Here is a 21,814-nt window from a genome sequence, read left to right as displayed (position 1 = left end):
ACTATTCGATTCTATTTGACTCTAGTCTACTCTATTCTTTCTGTTCTGTTCTATTCTACTCTATTCTATTCTACCCTACCCTACCCTAACCTTACCTGCCCTACACTAATCTATTTGATTTGATTCAACACATTTCAATCCGGTTCAACATGATTCGTCTCGATTTACCTAGAATTTGGTCGATTCAGCTGCATTCAGCTCTGTTCGGCTCTATGCAACTCTATTAGACTCTATTCTACTCGTCTCTACTTAATTGTATTCGATTGTTTCTGTTGTGTTCTACTCTAACCCCTCCTACCCTACTCTACTCTACTCTAATCGCTTCGATTCGATTCTATGCATCTGAACGCAATTCCATGTCATTAGGCTTGAATCGCCTCGATTTAGCTCTATTTGCCTTGAATTGGGTCAATTCGGCTCGATTCGGCCTAATTAGGCTCGTTCCAACCTTATTCGGCCCTGTTCGGCTCTAGGCAACACTTTTCTAATTCATTCGTCTCTATTTGGCTCCATTCGACTCCATTCCACACCATTCTACTCTGTTCGACTCCCATTCTGCACTATTCTATTCTCTTCTCCCCCACCCTACTCTAATCTATTCGATTCATTGAGATTTGTCTCATTTCCTCTCCATTCGACTCGATTCAGCTCGAATTGGATCTACTCATCTCTATTCTGCACTACTCGACTCTGACTATTCTACTCTACTCCACTCTACTCCATTCTACTCTTTCTCTTCTCTTCTAGTCTGTGCTTCTCTAGTCTATTCCTCTGTGCCCTACCCTACTGAATCCCAGCCTAACCTACACTACTCTAAGCTGTTCTATTGAATTCGATTGCATTCAATTCAACCCGATTTGACACAATTGGACGGACGGGATTTGGTGAGATTTCATGAGATTCGATGGGTTTTGGTGGGATTGGATGGACTTCGACGAGATTCGATGCAATAGGATGCGATTAGGTGCGATTTGGCTCGATCTAGCTTGGCTCATTTTCTTTGTCTCTATTTGGCTCATTCCAGCTCCATACGACTCCATTCAGCTCGAATCTGGTCGATTTGACTTGATTGGGCTCGACGGGGCTCGACTCAGCCCTATATGTCCCTATTCGGTGCTATTCCGCTCTATTCAACTCTTTTCTAGTCTATTCATCTCGGTTTGACTGCATTTGACTCCATTCCACACCATTCTACGCTCTTCTATTCTACAGAACCCTATCCCGCCCTAGTCTTTCCTCATCTAGTCTCTTCTTTTCGATTCTGTTGTATTGGATTCTCGTTTTCTCTTTTCTCTATTCCATCCTATGCTACTCTACCATACCCTACACGAAACTAACCTATCCTGACTTATCCTCTTCTATTCTATTGGATTCTGTTTTCTCTGTTCTACCGTATGCTACCCTACCTTATGACACGCTACTGTACCATACCCTACTCCATAGGGGTACTCAATAAGGGTACTAGTTTGGAAAAGGGACTACCTAAGGCAAGGGGACTAGTTCAGGCTCCTAGTTAGGGCCACTCTACTAGTTAAGAGTACTAGTTAATGGACGGGTACTAGTTAAGGCTACTAGGAAGGCAAGGTACAAGTGAAGGCTACTACTTCAGGCAAGCATATTAGTTTAGGCTACTAGTTGATGCAAGGGTACAAGTTCATACTACTAATTAAGGCCGGGGTACTAGTTAAGGCAACTGGTCAAGGCAAGGGTAGTAGTTATGGGTAGCCATAAGGCCAGGGTACTAGTTAAGACTACTAGTTAATGCCAGGGTACTAGTTGAGGCAAGGGTACTAGTGACGGCCAGGGTACTAGTTAAGGCTGGGCTACTAGTCCATGCAAGGCTACTACTTCAGGGTACTGGTTCAGGTTTGGCTACTAGTTAAGAGCACTAGGAAGGCAAAGGTAGACGTTAAGACTGTTCCTTCAGGCAAGGCGACTAGTTAAGGGTACTAGTTACCACAAGGCTTCTAGTTCAGAATACTAGTTAGGGCCACTGTACTAGTTAAGACTACTAGTAAGGCAAGGAACGAGTTAAGGCCACTACTTCAGGCAAGAGTACTCGTTAAGTCTACTAGTCGATGCAAGGGCACATGTTAATAATACTGGCTAAGTCCAGGTTGCTAGGTAAGGCAACTGGTTAAGGCAAGGGTAGTAGTTATGGGTACTGATAAGGCCAGGCTACTGGTTAAGACTACTAGTTATTACAAGGGTACTAGTTAAGGGTACTTGTTGAGGCAAGGGTAGGCATTAAGACTATTCCTTCAGGCAAGGCTCCTAGTTAAGGGTACTACTTAGGACAAGGCTACCAGTTCAGGATACTAGTTAGGGGCACTGTACTAGTTGAGAGTACTAGTAAAGGCACGGGTGCTAGTTAAGGCTGCTAGTTAAGGCAAGGTACAATTTAAGGCCACTGCTTAAGGCAAGAGAACTAGTTAAGGCTACTAGTTGATGCACGATTACAAGTGAATACTACTAGTTCAGGCCAGGGTACTAGTTAAGGCAACTGGTTACGGCAAGGGTCGTAGTTCTGGGTACTGATACGGCCAGGGTACTAGTTCAGACTACTAGTTAATGCGAGGGTACTAGTTAAGGGTACTAGTTATGGCTACCAGTGAAGGCCAGAGTCTTAGTTAAGGCTACTGGAGAAGGCCAGGGTACTAGTTAAGGCAGGGCTACTAGCTAAGGGTACCAGTTTAGAGAAGGCTACCAGTTCAGGATACGAGTTAGGGGCACTGTACTAGTTAAGAGTACTAGCTAAGGCACGAGTACTAGTTCAGGCCACGACTTAAGGCAAGAGTACTAGTTAAGGCTACTCTTTGATGCAAGTTTACAAGTTGATACTTCTAGTTAAGGCCAGGGTACTAGTTAAGGCCACTGGTTAAGGCAAGGCTACTAGTTAAGGCAAGGCTACTAGTTAGGGGGAGTAGTTAAGGCTTGGCTACTAGTTAAGGGGACTAGTAAGGCAAGGGCAGACGTTCAGACTATTACTTAAAGCAAGGCTACTACTTCAGGGGGCTAATTCAGACAAGGCTACTAGTTCAGGCTACTCGTTATGGCCGCTGTACTAGTTAAGAGTACTAGTTAAGGCACAGGTACTAGTTAAGGATACTAGTTCAGGCAAGGTACAAGTGAAGGCTACTACTTAAGGCAAGACGACTAGTTTAGGCGACCAGTGGATTCAAGGGTACAAGTGAATACTACTAGTTCAGACCAGGGTACCAGTTAAGGCAGCTGGTTAAGGCCAGGGTAGGACTTATGGGGACTGAGAAGGCCCGGTACTAGTTAAGACTACTAGTTAATGCGAGGGTACTAGTTAAGGGTACTAGTTGAGGCAAGGGTACTAGTGAAGGCCAGGGTACTAGTGAAGGCTACTGGTGAAGGCCAGGGGATTAGTTAAGGCAGGGCTACTAGTTCAGGGTACTGGTAAGGCAAGGGTAGACATTAAGACTATTACTTAAGGCAAGGCTACTAGTTAAGGGTACTAGTTCAGACAAGGCTACTAGTTCAGGATACTAGTTAAGGCAAGGGGAGTAGTTCAGATTCAGAATTTAGGGTACTCGTCAAGGCAAGGGTACTCTTCAAGGCTAGTTGTCTAGCCTACTGATCTATACCACTAGTCTGACTAGTCCAGCTGTCTTGTCTAGGCTACTACTCTAGACTTCTCTTGTCTACTCTACTCTAGTCTGCTTTCGTCTACCCTAGTCTACCCTATCAAAAACCACCCTACCCTAACCTTTTCGAATCTGTTCAATTGGATTCGATTCAAAGCATGTCAATGTGATTGGACGCGATGATGCTTGAATCGGCTCCTTCGGCACCATCAGCTCGATTCAGCTCGATTTGGCTTGAATCGCTTCGACTCAGCTTGTTTCAACTCAATTCGACTTGGTTCAGCCTTATTCGGCTCGATTCGCCTCTTTTCTACTCTAGTTTTCTCTGTGCAACTCCATTCGACTCGATTCTACTCTATTCTGTTCTACCCTACCCTACCCTAATCTATTCTAATGGATTCGATTGGACGCTATTCGACGCGATTCATCACGTTTTGGTTCCATTGGGCTCGATTCGGCTAGAATTGGCTCTATTCAGCTCTATTCTGCACTATTTCACTCTATTCGACTCTACTCTTCTCTACTTTACTCTTCTCTGCTCTACCGTACTGTGCTATATTCTGTTCCTTCTATTATGTACTGTTCTATTCTATTCTGCTCTACCCTCCCAGCCGCTCCCCTCCCCTTCTCTAATCTTTGATTCTGTTCGAGTCATCGCATTTTCACGCCATTCGACCCGATTAGGCTTGAATCAGATCAATTCGCTTCGAATCGGTTCGATTGGGCTCCATTTGGCTCCATTCAGCTCCAATGGCATCGATTCTGCTGCATTCTGCTCGATTAGGCCTTCTTTGGCCCTATTCGGCCCAACTCTGCTCTATTCGACTCTTTTCTACTCTATTCGTCTCTAGTCGGCTCCGTTCTAATCCATGCCACACCATTCTGCACTATTCTCCTCTATTCTCGTCTACCCTTCCCTACCCTAATCTATTCTAATGGACTCGATTTGACCCGATTCGAAGCGATTCAACGCGATTCATCTTGTTTTGTCTCCATTCGCCTCAATTCGGCTATGTTCTGCACTATCTGACTCTTTTCTACTCTATTCTATTCTGCTGGATTCTTTCTCTTCTGTTCTCTTCTCTCCTATTCTGTTGGACTCGGTTCTATCCTACCCTACCCAACCCTACTGCACCCCACCCAAACCCACCCTACTTGAATCTATTTGATTCAATTCGATTCACTTCGACGCGATTTGACAGGATTCGACGGGATTCGACAAGGTCGGAAGGCATTTGACGGGATTCAAAGAGATTAGACGAGATTCCATACGATTCGACGTGATTCAGCAGAATTCTAGGAGATTGGACGCAATTCGAAGTTACTTGACGTGATGGGACGTGATTCGTCGTGATTCGACGACATTCGATGCAATCCGATGCGATACGAAGCCATTCGACCCGGTCCGACACAAAACGATGTGATTTGATGCGATTCGACGTGATTCGATGTGATTCGACGCTATTCAGTGACAGTCGGCGTGATTCTGCTTGATTCAGCTCGATTAGGTGCGAATCGGCTCTATATGGCTCCTTTACGTCTCTATTCGGCTCCATTCAGCTCTGTTTTCTCTATTCGTCTCGATTTGGCCTATTCGGCTCTATTCGACTCTATTCGAGTCTATTCGACCCTACTCTTTTCTACTCTATTCTATTCCTTCTATTCTCTTCTAATCCCTTCTAGTCTACTCTACTCTATTCTATTCCACCCTCCCCTCCCCTTCTCTAATCTAGACGTTTGGATTGGATTGGATGCATTGAACGGGATTCGAGGTGATTAAGCTTGAATCAGCTCGATTCGGTTCGATTTGGCTCTATTCGGCTCGTTTTGGCTTGAATTGCTTCGATTCTGCTCAATTCGGCCTCTTTCGGCCCTATTCTGCTCTATTCGACTCTTCTCTACTCTTTTCATCTCTATTTGACTCCATTCTACTCCATTCTATTTATTCCACACCATTCTACACTATTCTGCTCTACTCTATCCTACACCACTCTAATTTACTCGAATCGATTAGACGTGATTCCTCTCATTTCGACTCCATTCGGCTCTGTTCAGCTGTATTCGAGTCTACCCTATTATACACTAACCTACTCTATCGCACTCTAGTCTACTCTTCTCTATTTTCTTTCTTCTTCCTATTCTGTTCTGTTCTATTCTACTCTATTCTACCCTACCCTATGCTACCCAACTCTAATCTATTCTAATCCATTTGATTGGATTGGATTCAACCCATTTGGACACGATTCGGCTCAGTTTGGCTCTATTTAGCTCTGTTCGAATCTATTCTACTCTACTCTGTTTCCCTCTACGCTACTCTAGCCTACTGTTTTCTGTATTCGTTCTGTACTGTTCTGTTCTCTTCTATTCTCTTCTGTTTTATTCTATGCTACTCTACTCTAGTCCACCCTGCCATACCCGAACCTCCCCTACTCTAATCTGTTCAATTCGATTCCATGAATTTGGACACGATTCAGGTCGAATTGGTTCGATTCATGTCCATTCGGCTCCATTTGGCTCGAAGAGTGTCGATTCAGCTGGATTCGGCTCAGTTGGGCTCCATTAGGCTCGATTTGCTGGATTTGGCTCCATTCAGCTCGATTCGGCCCTCTTCGGCCCTCTTCAGCACTATTCGGCTCTTTTCTACTCTTTTCGACTCCATTCGATTGCGTTGCACAGCATTCTACTCCACTCAACACTATTTTACTCTACCCTACCCTAATTGACTGGAATTGCTTCGAGGGGATTCAACGCGATTTGCCTTGTTTCTTCTCCATTTGGCTCGATTCGACTCGATTCGACTCTGTTCTACTCTACACTATTCTGCTCTGCTCTAACCTTTTGGACTCGATTCTCTTGTATTCTTTTTATTCTCTTTTACTGTGTTCAATTCTATTCTACTCTATTTTAACCAACCCTACTCTAATCTATTCCACTGGATTCGATTCCACGCATTTCGATGCGATTCGGCTCCAATCGGCTCCGTTGCACTCCATTCATCCCTCTTGGGCTCCAATCGGTTCGATTCAGTTCTAATCGGCTCCATTTCGCCCTGGTCAGCTCTATTCAGCTTGAATAGGCTCTATTCAACTCTATATGGCTCTGAGTCTACTCAACTCTATTATCTCTTCTCAACTCCATTCTACACCATTCTACTCCATCCGACTGTATTCTTCTCTATTCTATTGTCTTGTACTCCACCCTTCTCTAGTCTATTCTAATCGATTCGATTGGATTGGACTTGAATGGATGGGATTCGATGCAATTCAACAGGATTCGACGCGATCCAGCATGATTCCGCAGGATTCGGCGCGATTCGTCTTGATTTCTATCGCTTCGGCTCTTTTTGGCTCCATATGGCTGTATTTGGCTCTATTTGGCAATATTCAGCTCTATTCTTCTCTACTCTTCTCTCCTCTACAGTACTCGACCCTATTCTATTCTTTCAGTTCTGTTCTGTTCTATCCTGTTCTGTGCTACTGCATTCTATTCTAGCCTACCCTACCCTAACTTTCGCTACTCTAATCTCTTCTATTCTAGTCAACACTCTTGAACGGGGTTCAACCTGACTTGGGTCATGTCGGCTCGATTCAGCTCCTTTCTGCGCCATCAACTCGATTCGGTTCTGATCGGCTCTTTCCCGCTCTATTTTGTCTTTTCGGCACTATTCGATTCTATTTGACTCTAGTCTACTCTATTCTTTCTGTTCTGTTCTATTCTACTCTATTCTATTCTACCCTACCCTACCCTAACCTTACCTGCCCTACACTAATCTATTTGATTTGATTCGACACATTTCAATCCGGTTCAACATGATTCGTCTCGATTTACCTAGAATTTGGTCGATTCAGCTGCATTCAGCTCTGTTCGGCTCTATGCAACTCTATTAGACTCTATTCTACTCGTCTCTACTTAATTGTATTCGATTGTTTCTGTTGTGTTCTACTCTAACCCCTCCTACCCTACTCTACTCTACTCTAATCGCTTCGATTCGATTCTATGCATCTGAACGCAATTCCATGTCATTAGGCTTGAATCGCCTCGATTTAGCTCTATTTGCCTTGAATTGGGTCAATTCGGCTCGATTCGGCCTAATTAGGCTCGTTCCAACCTTATTCGGCCCTGTTCGGCTCTAGGCAACACTTTTCTAATTCATTCGTCTCTATTTGGCTCCATTCGACTCCATTCCACACCATTCTACTCTGTTCGACTCCCATTCTGCACTATTCTATTCTCTTCTCCCCCACCCTACTCTAATCTATTCGATTCATTGAGATTTGTCTCATTTCCTCTCCATTCGACTCGATTCAGCTCGAATTGGATCTACTCATCTCTATTCTGCACTACTCGACTCTGACTATTCTACTCTACTCCACTCTACTCCATTCTACTCTTTCTCTTCTCTTCTAGTCTGTGCTTCTCTAGTCTATTCCTCTGTGCCCTACCCTACTGAATCCCAGCCTAACCTACACTACTCTAAGCTGTTCTATTGAATTCGATTGCATTCAATTCAACCCGATTTGACACAATTGGACGGACGGGATTTGGTGAGATTTCATGAGATTCGATGGGTTTTGGTGGGATTGGATGGACTTCGACGAGATTCGATGCAATAGGATGCGATTAGGTGCGATTTGGCTCGATCTAGCTTGGCTCATTTTCTTTGTCTCTATTTGGCTCATTCCAGCTCCATACGACTCCATTCAGCTCGAATCTGGTCGATTTGACTTGATTGGGCTCGACGGGGCTCGACTCAGCCCTATATGTCCCTATTCGGTGCTATTCCGCTCTATTCAACTCTTTTCTAGTCTATTCATCTCGGTTTGACTGCATTTGACTCCATTCCACACCATTCTACGCTCTTCTATTCTACAGAACCCTATCCCGCCCTAGTCTTTCCTCATCTAGTCTCTTCTTTTCGATTCTGTTGTATTGGATTCTCGTTTTCTCTTTTCTCTATTCCATCCTATGCTACTCTACCATACCCTACACGAAACTAACCTATCCTGACTTATCCTCTTCTATTCTATTGGATTCTGTTTTCTCTGTTCTACCGTATGCTACCCTACCTTATGACACGCTACTGTACCATACCCTACTCCATAGGGGTACTCAATAAGGGTACTAGTTTGGAAAAGGGACTACCTAAGGCAAGGGGACTAGTTCAGGCTCCTAGTTAGGGCCACTCTACTAGTTAAGAGTACTAGTTAATGGACGGGTACTAGTTAAGGCTACTAGGAAGGCAAGGTACAAGTGAAGGCTACTACTTCAGGCAAGCATATTAGTTTAGGCTACTAGTTGATGCAAGGGTACAAGTTCATACTACTAATTAAGGCCGGGGTACTAGTTAAGGCAACTGGTCAAGGCAAGGGTAGTAGTTATGGGTAGCCATAAGGCCAGGGTACTAGTTAAGACTACTAGTTAATGCCAGGGTACTAGTTGAGGCAAGGGTACTAGTGACGGCCAGGGTACTAGTTAAGGCTGGGCTACTAGTCCATGCAAGGCTACTACTTCAGGGTACTGGTTCAGGTTTGGCTACTAGTTAAGAGCACTAGGAAGGCAAAGGTAGACGTTAAGACTGTTCCTTCAGGCAAGGCGACTAGTTAAGGGTACTAGTTACCACAAGGCTTCTAGTTCAGAATACTAGTTAGGGCCACTGTACTAGTTAAGACTACTAGTAAGGCAAGGAACGAGTTAAGGCCACTACTTCAGGCAAGAGTACTCGTTAAGTCTACTAGTCGATGCAAGGGCACATGTTAATAATACTGGCTAAGTCCAGGTTGCTAGGTAAGGCAACTGGTTAAGGCAAGGGTAGTAGTTATGGGTACTGATAAGGCCAGGCTACTGGTTAAGACTACTAGTTATTACAAGGGTACTAGTTAAGGGTACTTGTTGAGGCAAGGGTAGGCATTAAGACTATTCCTTCAGGCAAGGCTCCTAGTTAAGGGTACTACTTAGGACAAGGCTACCAGTTCAGGATACTAGTTAGGGGCACTGTACTAGTTGAGAGTACTAGTAAAGGCACGGGTGCTAGTTAAGGCTGCTAGTTAAGGCAAGGTACAATTTAAGGCCACTGCTTAAGGCAAGAGAACTAGTTAAGGCTACTAGTTGATGCACGATTACAAGTGAATACTACTAGTTCAGGCCAGGGTACTAGTTAAGGCAACTGGTTACGGCAAGGGTCGTAGTTCTGGGTACTGATACGGCCAGGGTACTAGTTCAGACTACTAGTTAATGCGAGGGTACTAGTTAAGGGTACTAGTTATGGCTACCAGTGAAGGCCAGAGTCTTAGTTAAGGCTACTGGAGAAGGCCAGGGTACTAGTTAAGGCAGGGCTACTAGCTAAGGGTACCAGTTTAGAGAAGGCTACCAGTTCAGGATACGAGTTAGGGGCACTGTACTAGTTAAGAGTACTAGCTAAGGCACGAGTACTAGTTCAGGCCACGACTTAAGGCAAGAGTACTAGTTAAGGCTACTCTTTGATGCAAGTTTACAAGTTGATACTTCTAGTTAAGGCCAGGGTACTAGTTAAGGCCACTGGTTAAGGCAAGGCTACTAGTTAAGGCAAGGCTACTAGTTAGGGGGAGTAGTTAAGGCTTGGCTACTAGTTAAGGGGACTAGTAAGGCAAGGGCAGACGTTCAGACTATTACTTAAAGCAAGGCTACTACTTCAGGGGGCTAATTCAGACAAGGCTACTAGTTCAGGCTACTCGTTATGGCCGCTGTACTAGTTAAGAGTACTAGTTAAGGCACAGGTACTAGTTAAGGATACTAGTTCAGGCAAGGTACAAGTGAAGGCTACTACTTAAGGCAAGACGACTAGTTTAGGCGACCAGTGGATTCAAGGGTACAAGTGAATACTACTAGTTCAGACCAGGGTACCAGTTAAGGCAGCTGGTTAAGGCCAGGGTAGGACTTATGGGGACTGAGAAGGCCCGGTACTAGTTAAGACTACTAGTTAATGCGAGGGTACTAGTTAAGGGTACTAGTTGAGGCAAGGGTACTAGTGAAGGCCAGGGTACTAGTGAAGGCTACTGGTGAAGGCCAGGGGATTAGTTAAGGCAGGGCTACTAGTTCAGGGTACTGGTAAGGCAAGGGTAGACATTAAGACTATTACTTAAGGCAAGGCTACTAGTTAAGGGTACTAGTTCAGACAAGGCTACTAGTTCAGGATACTAGTTAAGGCAAGGGGAGTAGTTCAGATTCAGAATTTAGGGTACTCGTCAAGGCAAGGGTACTCTTCAAGGCTAGTTGTCTAGCCTACTGATCTATACCACTAGTCTGACTAGTCCAGCTGTCTTGTCTAGGCTACTACTCTAGACTTCTCTTGTCTACTCTACTCTAGTCTGCTTTCGTCTACCCTAGTCTACCCTATCAAAAACCACCCTACCCTAACCTTTTCGAATCTGTTCAATTGGATTCGATTCAAAGCATGTCAATGTGATTGGACGCGATGATGCTTGAATCGGCTCCTTCGGCACCATCAGCTCGATTCAGCTCGATTTGGCTTGAATCGCTTCGACTCAGCTTGTTTCAACTCAATTCGACTTGGTTCAGCCTTATTCGGCTCGATTCGCCTCTTTTCTACTCTAGTTTTCTCTGTGCAACTCCATTCGACTCGATTCTACTCTATTCTGTTCTACCCTACCCTACCCTAATCTATTCTAATGGATTCGATTGGACGCTATTCGACGCGATTCATCACGTTTTGGTTCCATTGGGCTCGATTCGGCTAGAATTGGCTCTATTCAGCTCTATTCTGCACTATTTCACTCTATTCGACTCTACTCTTCTCTACTTTACTCTTCTCTGCTCTACCGTACTGTGCTATATTCTGTTCCTTCTATTATGTACTGTTCTATTCTATTCTGCTCTACCCTCCCAGCCGCTCCCCTCCCCTTCTCTAATCTTTGATTCTGTTCGAGTCATCGCATTTTCACGCCATTCGACCCGATTAGGCTTGAATCAGATCAATTCGCTTCGAATCGGTTCGATTGGGCTCCATTTGGCTCCATTCAGCTCCAATGGCATCGATTCTGCTGCATTCTGCTCGATTAGGCCTTCTTTGGCCCTATTCGGCCCAACTCTGCTCTATTCGACTCTTTTCTACTCTATTCGTCTCTAGTCGGCTCCGTTCTAATCCATGCCACACCATTCTGCACTATTCTCCTCTATTCTCGTCTACCCTTCCCTACCCTAATCTATTCTAATGGACTCGATTTGACCCGATTCGAAGCGATTCAACGCGATTCATCTTGTTTTGTCTCCATTCGCCTCAATTCGGCTATGTTCTGCACTATCTGACTCTTTTCTACTCTATTCTATTCTGCTGGATTCTTTCTCTTCTGTTCTCTTCTCTCCTATTCTGTTGGACTCGGTTCTATCCTACCCTACCCAACCCTACTGCACCCCACCCAAACCCACCCTACTTGAATCTATTTGATTCAATTCGATTCACTTCGACGCGATTTGACAGGATTCGACGGGATTCGACAAGGTCGGAAGGCATTTGACGGGATTCAAAGAGATTAGACGAGATTCCATACGATTCGACGTGATTCAGCAGAATTCTAGGAGATTGGACGCAATTCGAAGTTACTTGACGTGATGGGACGTGATTCGTCGTGATTCGACGACATTCGATGCAATCCGATGCGATACGAAGCCATTCGACCCGGTCCGACACAAAACGATGTGATTTGATGCGATTCGACGTGATTCGATGTGATTCGACGCTATTCAGTGACAGTCGGCGTGATTCTGCTTGATTCAGCTCGATTAGGTGCGAATCGGCTCTATATGGCTCCTTTACGTCTCTATTCGGCTCCATTCAGCTCTGTTTTCTCTATTCGTCTCGATTTGGCCTATTCGGCTCTATTCGACTCTATTCGAGTCTATTCGACCCTACTCTTTTCTACTCTATTCTATTCCTTCTATTCTCTTCTAATCCCTTCTAGTCTACTCTACTCTATTCTATTCCACCCTCCCCTCCCCTTCTCTAATCTAGACGTTTGGATTGGATTGGATGCATTGAACGGGATTCGAGGTGATTAAGCTTGAATCAGCTCGATTCGGTTCGATTTGGCTCTATTCGGCTCGTTTTGGCTTGAATTGCTTCGATTCTGCTCAATTCGGCCTCTTTCGGCCCTATTCTGCTCTATTCGACTCTTCTCTACTCTTTTCATCTCTATTTGACTCCATTCTACTCCATTCTATTTATTCCACACCATTCTACACTATTCTGCTCTACTCTATCCTACACCACTCTAATTTACTCGAATCGATTAGACGTGATTCCTCTCATTTCGACTCCATTCGGCTCTGTTCAGCTGTATTCGAGTCTACCCTATTATACACTAACCTACTCTATCGCACTCTAGTCTACTCTTCTCTATTTTCTTTCTTCTTCCTATTCTGTTCTGTTCTATTCTACTCTATTCTACCCTACCCTATGCTACCCAACTCTAATCTATTCTAATCCATTTGATTGGATTGGATTCAACCCATTTGGACACGATTCGGCTCAGTTTGGCTCTATTTAGCTCTGTTCGAATCTATTCTACTCTACTCTGTTTCCCTCTACGCTACTCTAGCCTACTGTTTTCTGTATTCGTTCTGTACTGTTCTGTTCTCTTCTATTCTCTTCTGTTTTATTCTATGCTACTCTACTCTAGTCCACCCTGCCATACCCGAACCTCCCCTACTCTAATCTGTTCAATTCGATTCCATGAATTTGGACACGATTCAGGTCGAATTGGTTCGATTCATGTCCATTCGGCTCCATTTGGCTCGAAGAGTGTCGATTCAGCTGGATTCGGCTCAGTTGGGCTCCATTAGGCTCGATTTGCTGGATTTGGCTCCATTCAGCTCGATTCGGCCCTCTTCGGCCCTCTTCAGCACTATTCGGCTCTTTTCTACTCTTTTCGACTCCATTCGATTGCGTTGCACAGCATTCTACTCCACTCAACACTATTTTACTCTACCCTACCCTAATTGACTGGAATTGCTTCGAGGGGATTCAACGCGATTTGCCTTGTTTCTTCTCCATTTGGCTCGATTCGACTCGATTCGACTCTGTTCTACTCTACACTATTCTGCTCTGCTCTAACCTTTTGGACTCGATTCTCTTGTATTCTTTTTATTCTCTTTTACTGTGTTCAATTCTATTCTACTCTATTTTAACCAACCCTACTCTAATCTATTCCACTGGATTCGATTCCACGCATTTCGATGCGATTCGGCTCCAATCGGCTCCGTTGCACTCCATTCATCCCTCTTGGGCTCCAATCGGTTCGATTCAGTTCTAATCGGCTCCATTTCGCCCTGGTCAGCTCTATTCAGCTTGAATAGGCTCTATTCAACTCTATATGGCTCTGAGTCTACTCAACTCTATTATCTCTTCTCAACTCCATTCTACACCATTCTACTCCATCCGACTGTATTCTTCTCTATTCTATTGTCTTGTACTCCACCCTTCTCTAGTCTATTCTAATCGATTCGATTGGATTGGACTTGAATGGATGGGATTCGATGCAATTCAACAGGATTCGACGCGATCCAGCATGATTCCGCAGGATTCGGCGCGATTCGTCTTGATTTCTATCGCTTCGGCTCTTTTTGGCTCCATATGGCTGTATTTGGCTCTATTTGGCAATATTCAGCTCTATTCTTCTCTACTCTTCTCTCCTCTACAGTACTCGACCCTATTCTATTCTTTCAGTTCTGTTCTGTTCTATCCTGTTCTGTGCTACTGCATTCTATTCTAGCCTACCCTACCCTAACTTTCGCTACTCTAATCTCTTCTATTCTAGTCAACACTCTTGAACGGGGTTCAACCTGACTTGGGTCATGTCGGCTCGATTCAGCTCCTTTCTGCGCCATCAACTCGATTCGGTTCTGATCGGCTCTTTCCCGCTCTATTTTGTCTTTTCGGCACTATTCGATTCTATTTGACTCTAGTCTACTCTATTCTTTCTGTTCTGTTCTATTCTACTCTATTCTATTCTACCCTACCCTACCCTAACCTTACCTGCCCTACACTAATCTATTTGATTTGATTCGACACATTTCAATCCGGTTCAACATGATTCGTCTCGATTTACCTAGAATTTGGTCGATTCAGCTGCATTCAGCTCTGTTCGGCTCTATGCAACTCTATTAGACTCTATTCTACTCGTCTCTACTTAATTGTATTCGATTGTTTCTGTTGTGTTCTACTCTAACCCCTCCTACCCTACTCTACTCTACTCTAATCGCTTCGATTCGATTCTATGCATCTGAACGCAATTCCATGTCATTAGGCTTGAATCGCCTCGATTTAGCTCTATTTGCCTTGAATTGGGTCAATTCGGCTCGATTCGGCATAATTAGGCTCGTTCCAACCTTATTCGGCCCTGTTCGGCTCTAGGCAACACTTTTCTAATTCATTCGTCTCTATTTGGCTCCATTCGACTCCATTCCACACCATTCTACTCTGTTCGACTCCCATTCTGCACTATTCTATTCTCTTCTCCCCCACCCTACTCTAATCTATTCGATTCATTGAGATTTGTCTCATTTCCTCTCCATTCGACTCGATTCAGCTCGAATTGGATCTACTCATCTCTATTCTGCACTACTCGACTCTGACTATTCTACTCTACTCCACTCTACTCCATTCTACTCTTTCTCTTCTCTTCTAGTCTGTGCTTCTCTAGTCTATTCCTCTGTGCCCTACCCTATTGAATCCCAGCCTAACCTACACTACTCTAAGCTGTTCTATTGAATTCGATTGCATTCAATTCAACCCGATTTGACACAATTGGACGGACGGGATTTGGTGAGATTTCATGAGATTCGATGGGTTTTGGTGGGATTGGATGGACTTCGACGAGATTCGATGCAATAGGATGCGATTAGGTGCGATTTGGCTCGATCTAGCTTGGCTCATTTTCTTTGTCTCTATTTGGCTCATTCCAGCTCCATACGACTCCATTCAGCTCGAATCTGGTCGATTTGACTTGATTGGGCTCGACGGGGCTCGACTCAGCCCTATATGTCCCTATTCGGTGCTATTCCGCTCTATTCAACTCTTTTCTAGTCTATTCATCTCGGTTTGACTGCATTTGACTCCATTCACACACCATTCTACGCTCTTCTATTCTACAGAACCCTATCCCGCCCTAGTCTTTCCTCATCTAGTCTCTTCTTTTCGATTCTGTTGTATTGGATTCTCGTTTTCTCTTTTCTCTATTCCATCCTATGCTACTCTACCATACCCTACACGAAACTAACCTATCCTGACTTATCCTCTTCTATTCTATTGGATTCTGTTTTCTCTGTTCTACCGTATGCTACCCTACCTTATGACACGCTACTGTACCATACCCTACTCCATAGGGGTACTCAATAAGGGTACTAGTTTGGAAAAGGGACTACCTAAGGCAAGGGGACTAGTTCAGGCTCCTAGTTAGGGCCACTCTACTAGTTAAGAGTACTAGTTAATGGACGGGTACTAGTTAAGGCTACTAGGAAGGCAAGGTACAAGTGAAGGCTACTACTTCAGGCAAGCATATTAGTTTAGGCTACTAGTTGATGCAAGGGTACAAGTTCATACTACTAATTAAGGCCGGGGGTACTAGTTAAGGCAACTGGTCAAGGCAAGGGTAGTAGTTATGGGTAGCCATAAGCAGGGTACTAGTTAAGACTACTAGTTAATGCCAGGGTACTAGTTGAGGCAAGGGTACTAGTGACGGCCAGGGTACTAGTTAAGGCTGGGCTACTAGTCCATGCAAGGCTACTACTTCAGGGTACTGGTTCAGGTTTGGCTACTAGTTAAGAGCACTAGGAAGGCAAAGGTAGACGTTAAGACTGTTCCTTCAGGCAAGGCGACTAGTTAAGGGTACTAGTTACCACAAGGCTTCTAGTTCAGAATACTAGTTAGGGCCACTGTACTAGTTAAGACTACTAGTAAGGCAAGGAACGAGTTAAGGCCACTACTTCAGGCAAGAGTACTCGTTAAGTCTACTAGTCGATGCAAGGGCACATGTTAATAATACTGGCTAAGTCCAGGTTGCTAGGTAAGGCAACTGGTTAAGGCAAGGGTAGTAGTTATGGGTACTGATAAGGCCAGGCTACTGGTTAAGACTACTAGTTATTACAAGGGTACTAGTTAAGGGTACTTGTTGAGGCAAGGGTAGGCATTAAGACTATTCCTTCAGGCAAGGCTCCTAGTTAAGGGTACTACTTAGGACAAGGCTACCAGTTCAGGATACTAGTTAGGGGCACTGTACTAGTTGAGAGTACTAGTAAAGGCACGGGTGCTAGTTAAGGCTGCTAGTTAAGGCAAGGTACAATTTAAGGCCACTGCTTAAGGCAAGAGAACTAGTTAAGGCTACTAGTTGATGCACGATTACAAGTGAATACTACTAGTTCAGGCCAGGGTACTAGTTAAGGCAACTGGTTACGGCAAGGGTCGTAGTTCTGGGTACTGATACGGCCAGGGTACTAGTTCAGACTACTAGTTAATGCGAGGGTACTAGTTAAGGGTACTAGTTATGGCTACCAGTGAAGGCCAGAGTCTTAGTTAAGGCTACTGGAGAAGGCCAGGGTACTAGTTAAGGCAGGGCTACTAGCTAAGGGTACCAGTTTAGAGAAGGCTACCAGTTCAGGATACGAGTTAGGGGCACTGTACTAGTTAAGAGTACTAGCTAAGGCACGAGTACTAGTTCAGGCCACGACTTAAGGCAAGAGTACTAGTTAAGGCTACTCTTTGATGCAAGTTTACAAGTTGATACTTCTAGTTAAGGCCAGGGTACTAGTTAAGGCCACTGGTTAAGGCAAGGCTACTAGTTAAGGCAAGGCTACTAGTTAGGGGGAGTAGTTAAGGCTTGGCTACTAGTTAAGGGGACTAGTAAGGCAAGGGCAGACGTTCAGACTATTACTTAAAGCAAGGCTACTACTTCAGGGGGCTAATTCAGACAAGGCTACTAGTTCAGGCTACTCGTTATGGCCGCTGTACTAGTTAAGAGTACTAGTTAAGGCACAGGTACTAGTTAAGGATACTAGTTCAGGCAAGGTACAAGTGAAGGCTACTACTTAAGGCAAGACGACTAGTTTAGGCGACCAGTGGATTCAAGGGTACAAGTGAATACTACTAGTTCAGACCAGGGTACCAGTTAAGGCAGCTGGTTAAGGCCAGGGTAGGACTTATGGGGACTGAGAAGGCCCGGTACTAGTTAAGACTACTAGTTAATGCGAGGGTACTAGTTAAGGGTACTAGTTGAGGCAAGGGTACTAGTGAAGGCCAGGGTACTAGTGAAGGCTACTGGTGAAGGCCAGGGGATTAGTTAAGGCAGGGCTACTAGTTCAGGGTACTGGTAAGGCAAGGGTAGACATTAAGACTATTACTTAAGGCAAGGCTACTAGTTAAGGGTACTAGTTCAGACAAGGCTACTAGTTCAGGATACTAGTTAAGGCAAGGGGAGTAGTTCAGATTCAGAATTTAGGGTACTCGTCAAGGCAAGGGTACTCTTCAAGGCTAGTTGTCTAGCCTACTGATCTATACCACTAGTCTGACTAGTCCAGCTGTCTTGTCTAGGCTACTACTCTAGACTTCTCTTGTCTACTCTACTCTAGTCTGCTTTCGTCTACCCTAGTCTACCCTATCAAAAACCACCCTACCCTAACCTTTTCGAATCTGTTCAATTGGATTCGATTCAAAGCATGTCAATGTGATTGGACGCGATGATGCTTGAATCGGCTCCTTCGGCACCATCAGCTCGATTCAGCTCGATTTGGCTTGAATCGCTTCGACTCAGCTTGTTTCAACTCAATTCGACTTGGTTCAGCCTTATTCGGCTCGATTCGCCTCTTTTCTACTCTAGTTTTCTCTGTGCAACTCCATTCGACTCGATTCTACTCTATTCTGTTCTACCCTACCCTACCCTAATCTATTCTAATGGATTCGATTGGACGCTATTCGACGCGATTCATCACGTTTTGGTTCCATTGGGCTCGATTCGGCTAGAATTGGCTCTATTCAGCTCTATTCTGCACTATTTCACTCTATTCGACTCTACTCTTCTCTACTTTACTCTTCTCTGCTCTACCGTACTGTGCTATATTCTGTTCCTTCTATTATGTACTGTTCTATTCTATTCTGCTCTACCCTCCCAGCCGCTCCCCTCCCCTTCTCTAATCTTTGATTCTGTTCGAGTCATCGCATTTTCACGCCATTCGACCCGATTAGGCTTGAATCAGATCAATTCGCTTCGAATCGGTTCGATTGGGCTCCATTTGGCTCCATTCAGCTCCAATGGCATCGATTCTGCTGCATTCTGCTCGATTAGGCCTTCTTTGGCCCTATTCGGCCCAACTCTGCTCTATTCGACTCTTTTCTACTCTATTCGTCTCTAGTCGGCTCCGTTCTAATCCATGCCACACCATTCTGCACTATTCTCCTCTATTCTCGTCTACCCTTCCCTACCCTAATCTATTCTAATGGACTCGATTTGACCCGATTCGAAGCGATTCAACGCGATTCATCTTGTTTTGTCTCCATTCGCCTCAATTCGGCTATGTTCTGCACTATCTGACTCTTTTCTACTCTATTCTATTCTGCTGGATTCTTTCTCTTCTGTTCTCTTCTCTCCTATTCTGTTGGACTCGGTTCTATCCTACCCTACCCAACCCTACTGCACCCCACCCAAACCCACCCTACTTGAATCTATTTGATTCAATTCGATTCACTTCGACGCGATTTGACAGGATTCGACGGGATTCGACAAGGTCGGAAGGCATTTGACGGGATTCAAAGAGATTAGACGAGATTCCATACGATTCGACGTGATTCAGCAGAATTCTAGGAGATTGGACGCAATTCGAAGTTACTTGACGTGATGGGACGTGATTCGTCGTGATTCGACGACATTCGATGCAATCCGATGCGATACGAAGCCATTCGACCCGGTCCGACACAAAACGATGTGATTTGATGCGATTCGACGTGATTCGATGTGATTCGACGCTATTCAGTGACAGTCGGCGTGATTCTGCTTGATTCAGCTCGATTAGGTGCGAATCGGCTCTATATGGCTCCTTTACGTCTCTATTCGGCTCCATTCAGCTCTGTTTTCTCTATTCGTCTCGATTTGGCCTATTCGGCTCTATTCGACTCTATTCGAGTCTATTCGACCCTACTCTTTTCTACTCTATTCTATTCCTTCTATTCTCTTCTAATCCCTTCTAGTCTACTCTACTCTATTCTATTCCACCCTCCCCTCCCCTTCTCTAATCTAGACGTTTGGATTGGATTGGATGCATTGAACGGGATTCGAGGTGATTAAGCTTGAATCAGCTCGATTCGGTTCGATTTGGCTCTATTCGGCTCGTTTTGGCTTGAATTGCTTCGATTCTGCTCAATTCGGCCTCTTTCGGCCCTATTCTGCTCTATTCGACTCTTCTCTACTCTTTTCATCTCTATTTGACTCCATTCTACTCCATTCTATTTATTCCACACCATTCTACACTATTCTGCTCTACTCTATCCTACACCACTCTAATTTACTCGAATCGATTAGACGTGATTCCTCTCATTTCGACTCCATTCGGCTCTGTTCAGCTGTATTCGAGTCTACCCTATTATACACTAACCTACTCTATCGCACTCTAGTCTACTCTTCTCTATTTTCTTTCTTCTTCCTATTCTGTTCTGTTCTATTCTACTCTATTCTACCCTACCCTATGCTACCCAACTCTAATCTATTCTAATCCATTTGATTGGATTGGATTCAACCCATTTGGACACGATTCGGCTCAGTTTGGCTCTATTTAGCTCTGTTCGAATCTATTCTACTCTACTCTGTTTCCCTCTACGCTACTCTAGCCTACTGTTTTCTGTATTCGTTCTGTACTGTTCTGTTCTCTTCTATTCTCTTCTGTTTTATTCTATGCTACTCTACTCTAGTCCACCCTGCCATACCCGAACCTCCCCTACTCTAATCTGTTCAATTCGATTCCATGAATTTGGACACGATTCAGGTCGAATTGGTTCGATTCATGTCCATTCGGCTCCATTTGGCTCGAAGAGTGTCGATTCAGCTGGATTCGGCTCAGTTGGGCTCCATTAGGCTCGATTTGCTGGATTTGGCTCCATTCAGCTCGATTCGGCCCTCTTCGGCCCTCTTCAGCACTATTCGGCTCTTTTCTACTCTTTTCGACTCCATTCGATTGCGTTGCACAGCATTCTACTCCACTCAACACTATTTTACTCTACCCTACCCTAATTGACTGGAATTGCTTCGAGGGGATTCAACGCGATTTGCCTTGTTTCTTCTCCATTTGGCTCGATTCGACTCGATTCGACTCTGTTCTACTCTACACTATTCTGCTCTGCTCTAACCTTTTGGACTCGATTCTCTTGTATTCTTTTTATTCTCTTTTACTGTGTTCAATTCTATTCTACTCTATTTTAACCAACCCTACTCTAATCTATTCCACTGGATTCGATTCCACGCATTTCGATGCGATTCGGCTCCAATCGGCTCCGTTGCACTCCATTCATCCCTCTTGGGCTCCAATCGGTTCGATTCAGTTCTAATCGGCTCCATTTCGCCCTGGTCAGCTCTATTCAGCTTGAATAGGCTCTATTCAACTCTATATGGCTCTGAGTCTACTCAACTCTATTATCTCTTCTCAACTCCATTCTACACCATTCTACTCCATCCGACTGTATTCTTCTCTATTCTATTGTCTTGTACTCCACCCTTCTCTAGTCTATTCTAATCGATTCGATTGGATTGGACTTGAATGGATGGGATTCGATGCAATTCAACAGGATTCGACGCGATCCAGCATGATTCCGCAGGATTCGGCGCGATTCGTCTTGATTTCTATCGCTTCGGCTCTTTTTGGCTCCATATGGCTGTATTTGGCTCTATTTGGCAATATTCAGCTCTATTCTTCTCTACTCTTCTCTCCTCTACAGTACTCGACCCTATTCTATTCTTTCAGTTCTGTTCTGTTCTATCCTGTTCTGTGCTACTGCATTCTATTCTAGCCTACCCTACCCTAACTTTCGCTACTCTAATCTCTTCTATTCTAGTCAACACTCTTGAACGGGGTTCAACCTGACTTGGGTCATGTCGGCTCGATTCAGCTCCTTTCTGCGCCATCAACTCGATTCGGTTCTGATCGGCTCTTTCCCGCTCTATTTTGTCTTTTCGGCA

Source organism: Elephas maximus, chromosome 11 (assembly GCF_024166365.1).
Source record: "Elephas maximus indicus isolate mEleMax1 chromosome 11, mEleMax1 primary haplotype, whole genome shotgun sequence".
Lineage (NCBI taxonomy): Eukaryota > Metazoa > Chordata > Mammalia > Proboscidea > Elephantidae > Elephas > Elephas maximus.
The sequence above is the reverse complement of the archived record's forward strand: the minus strand, read 5'-3'. Positions refer to the sequence as shown.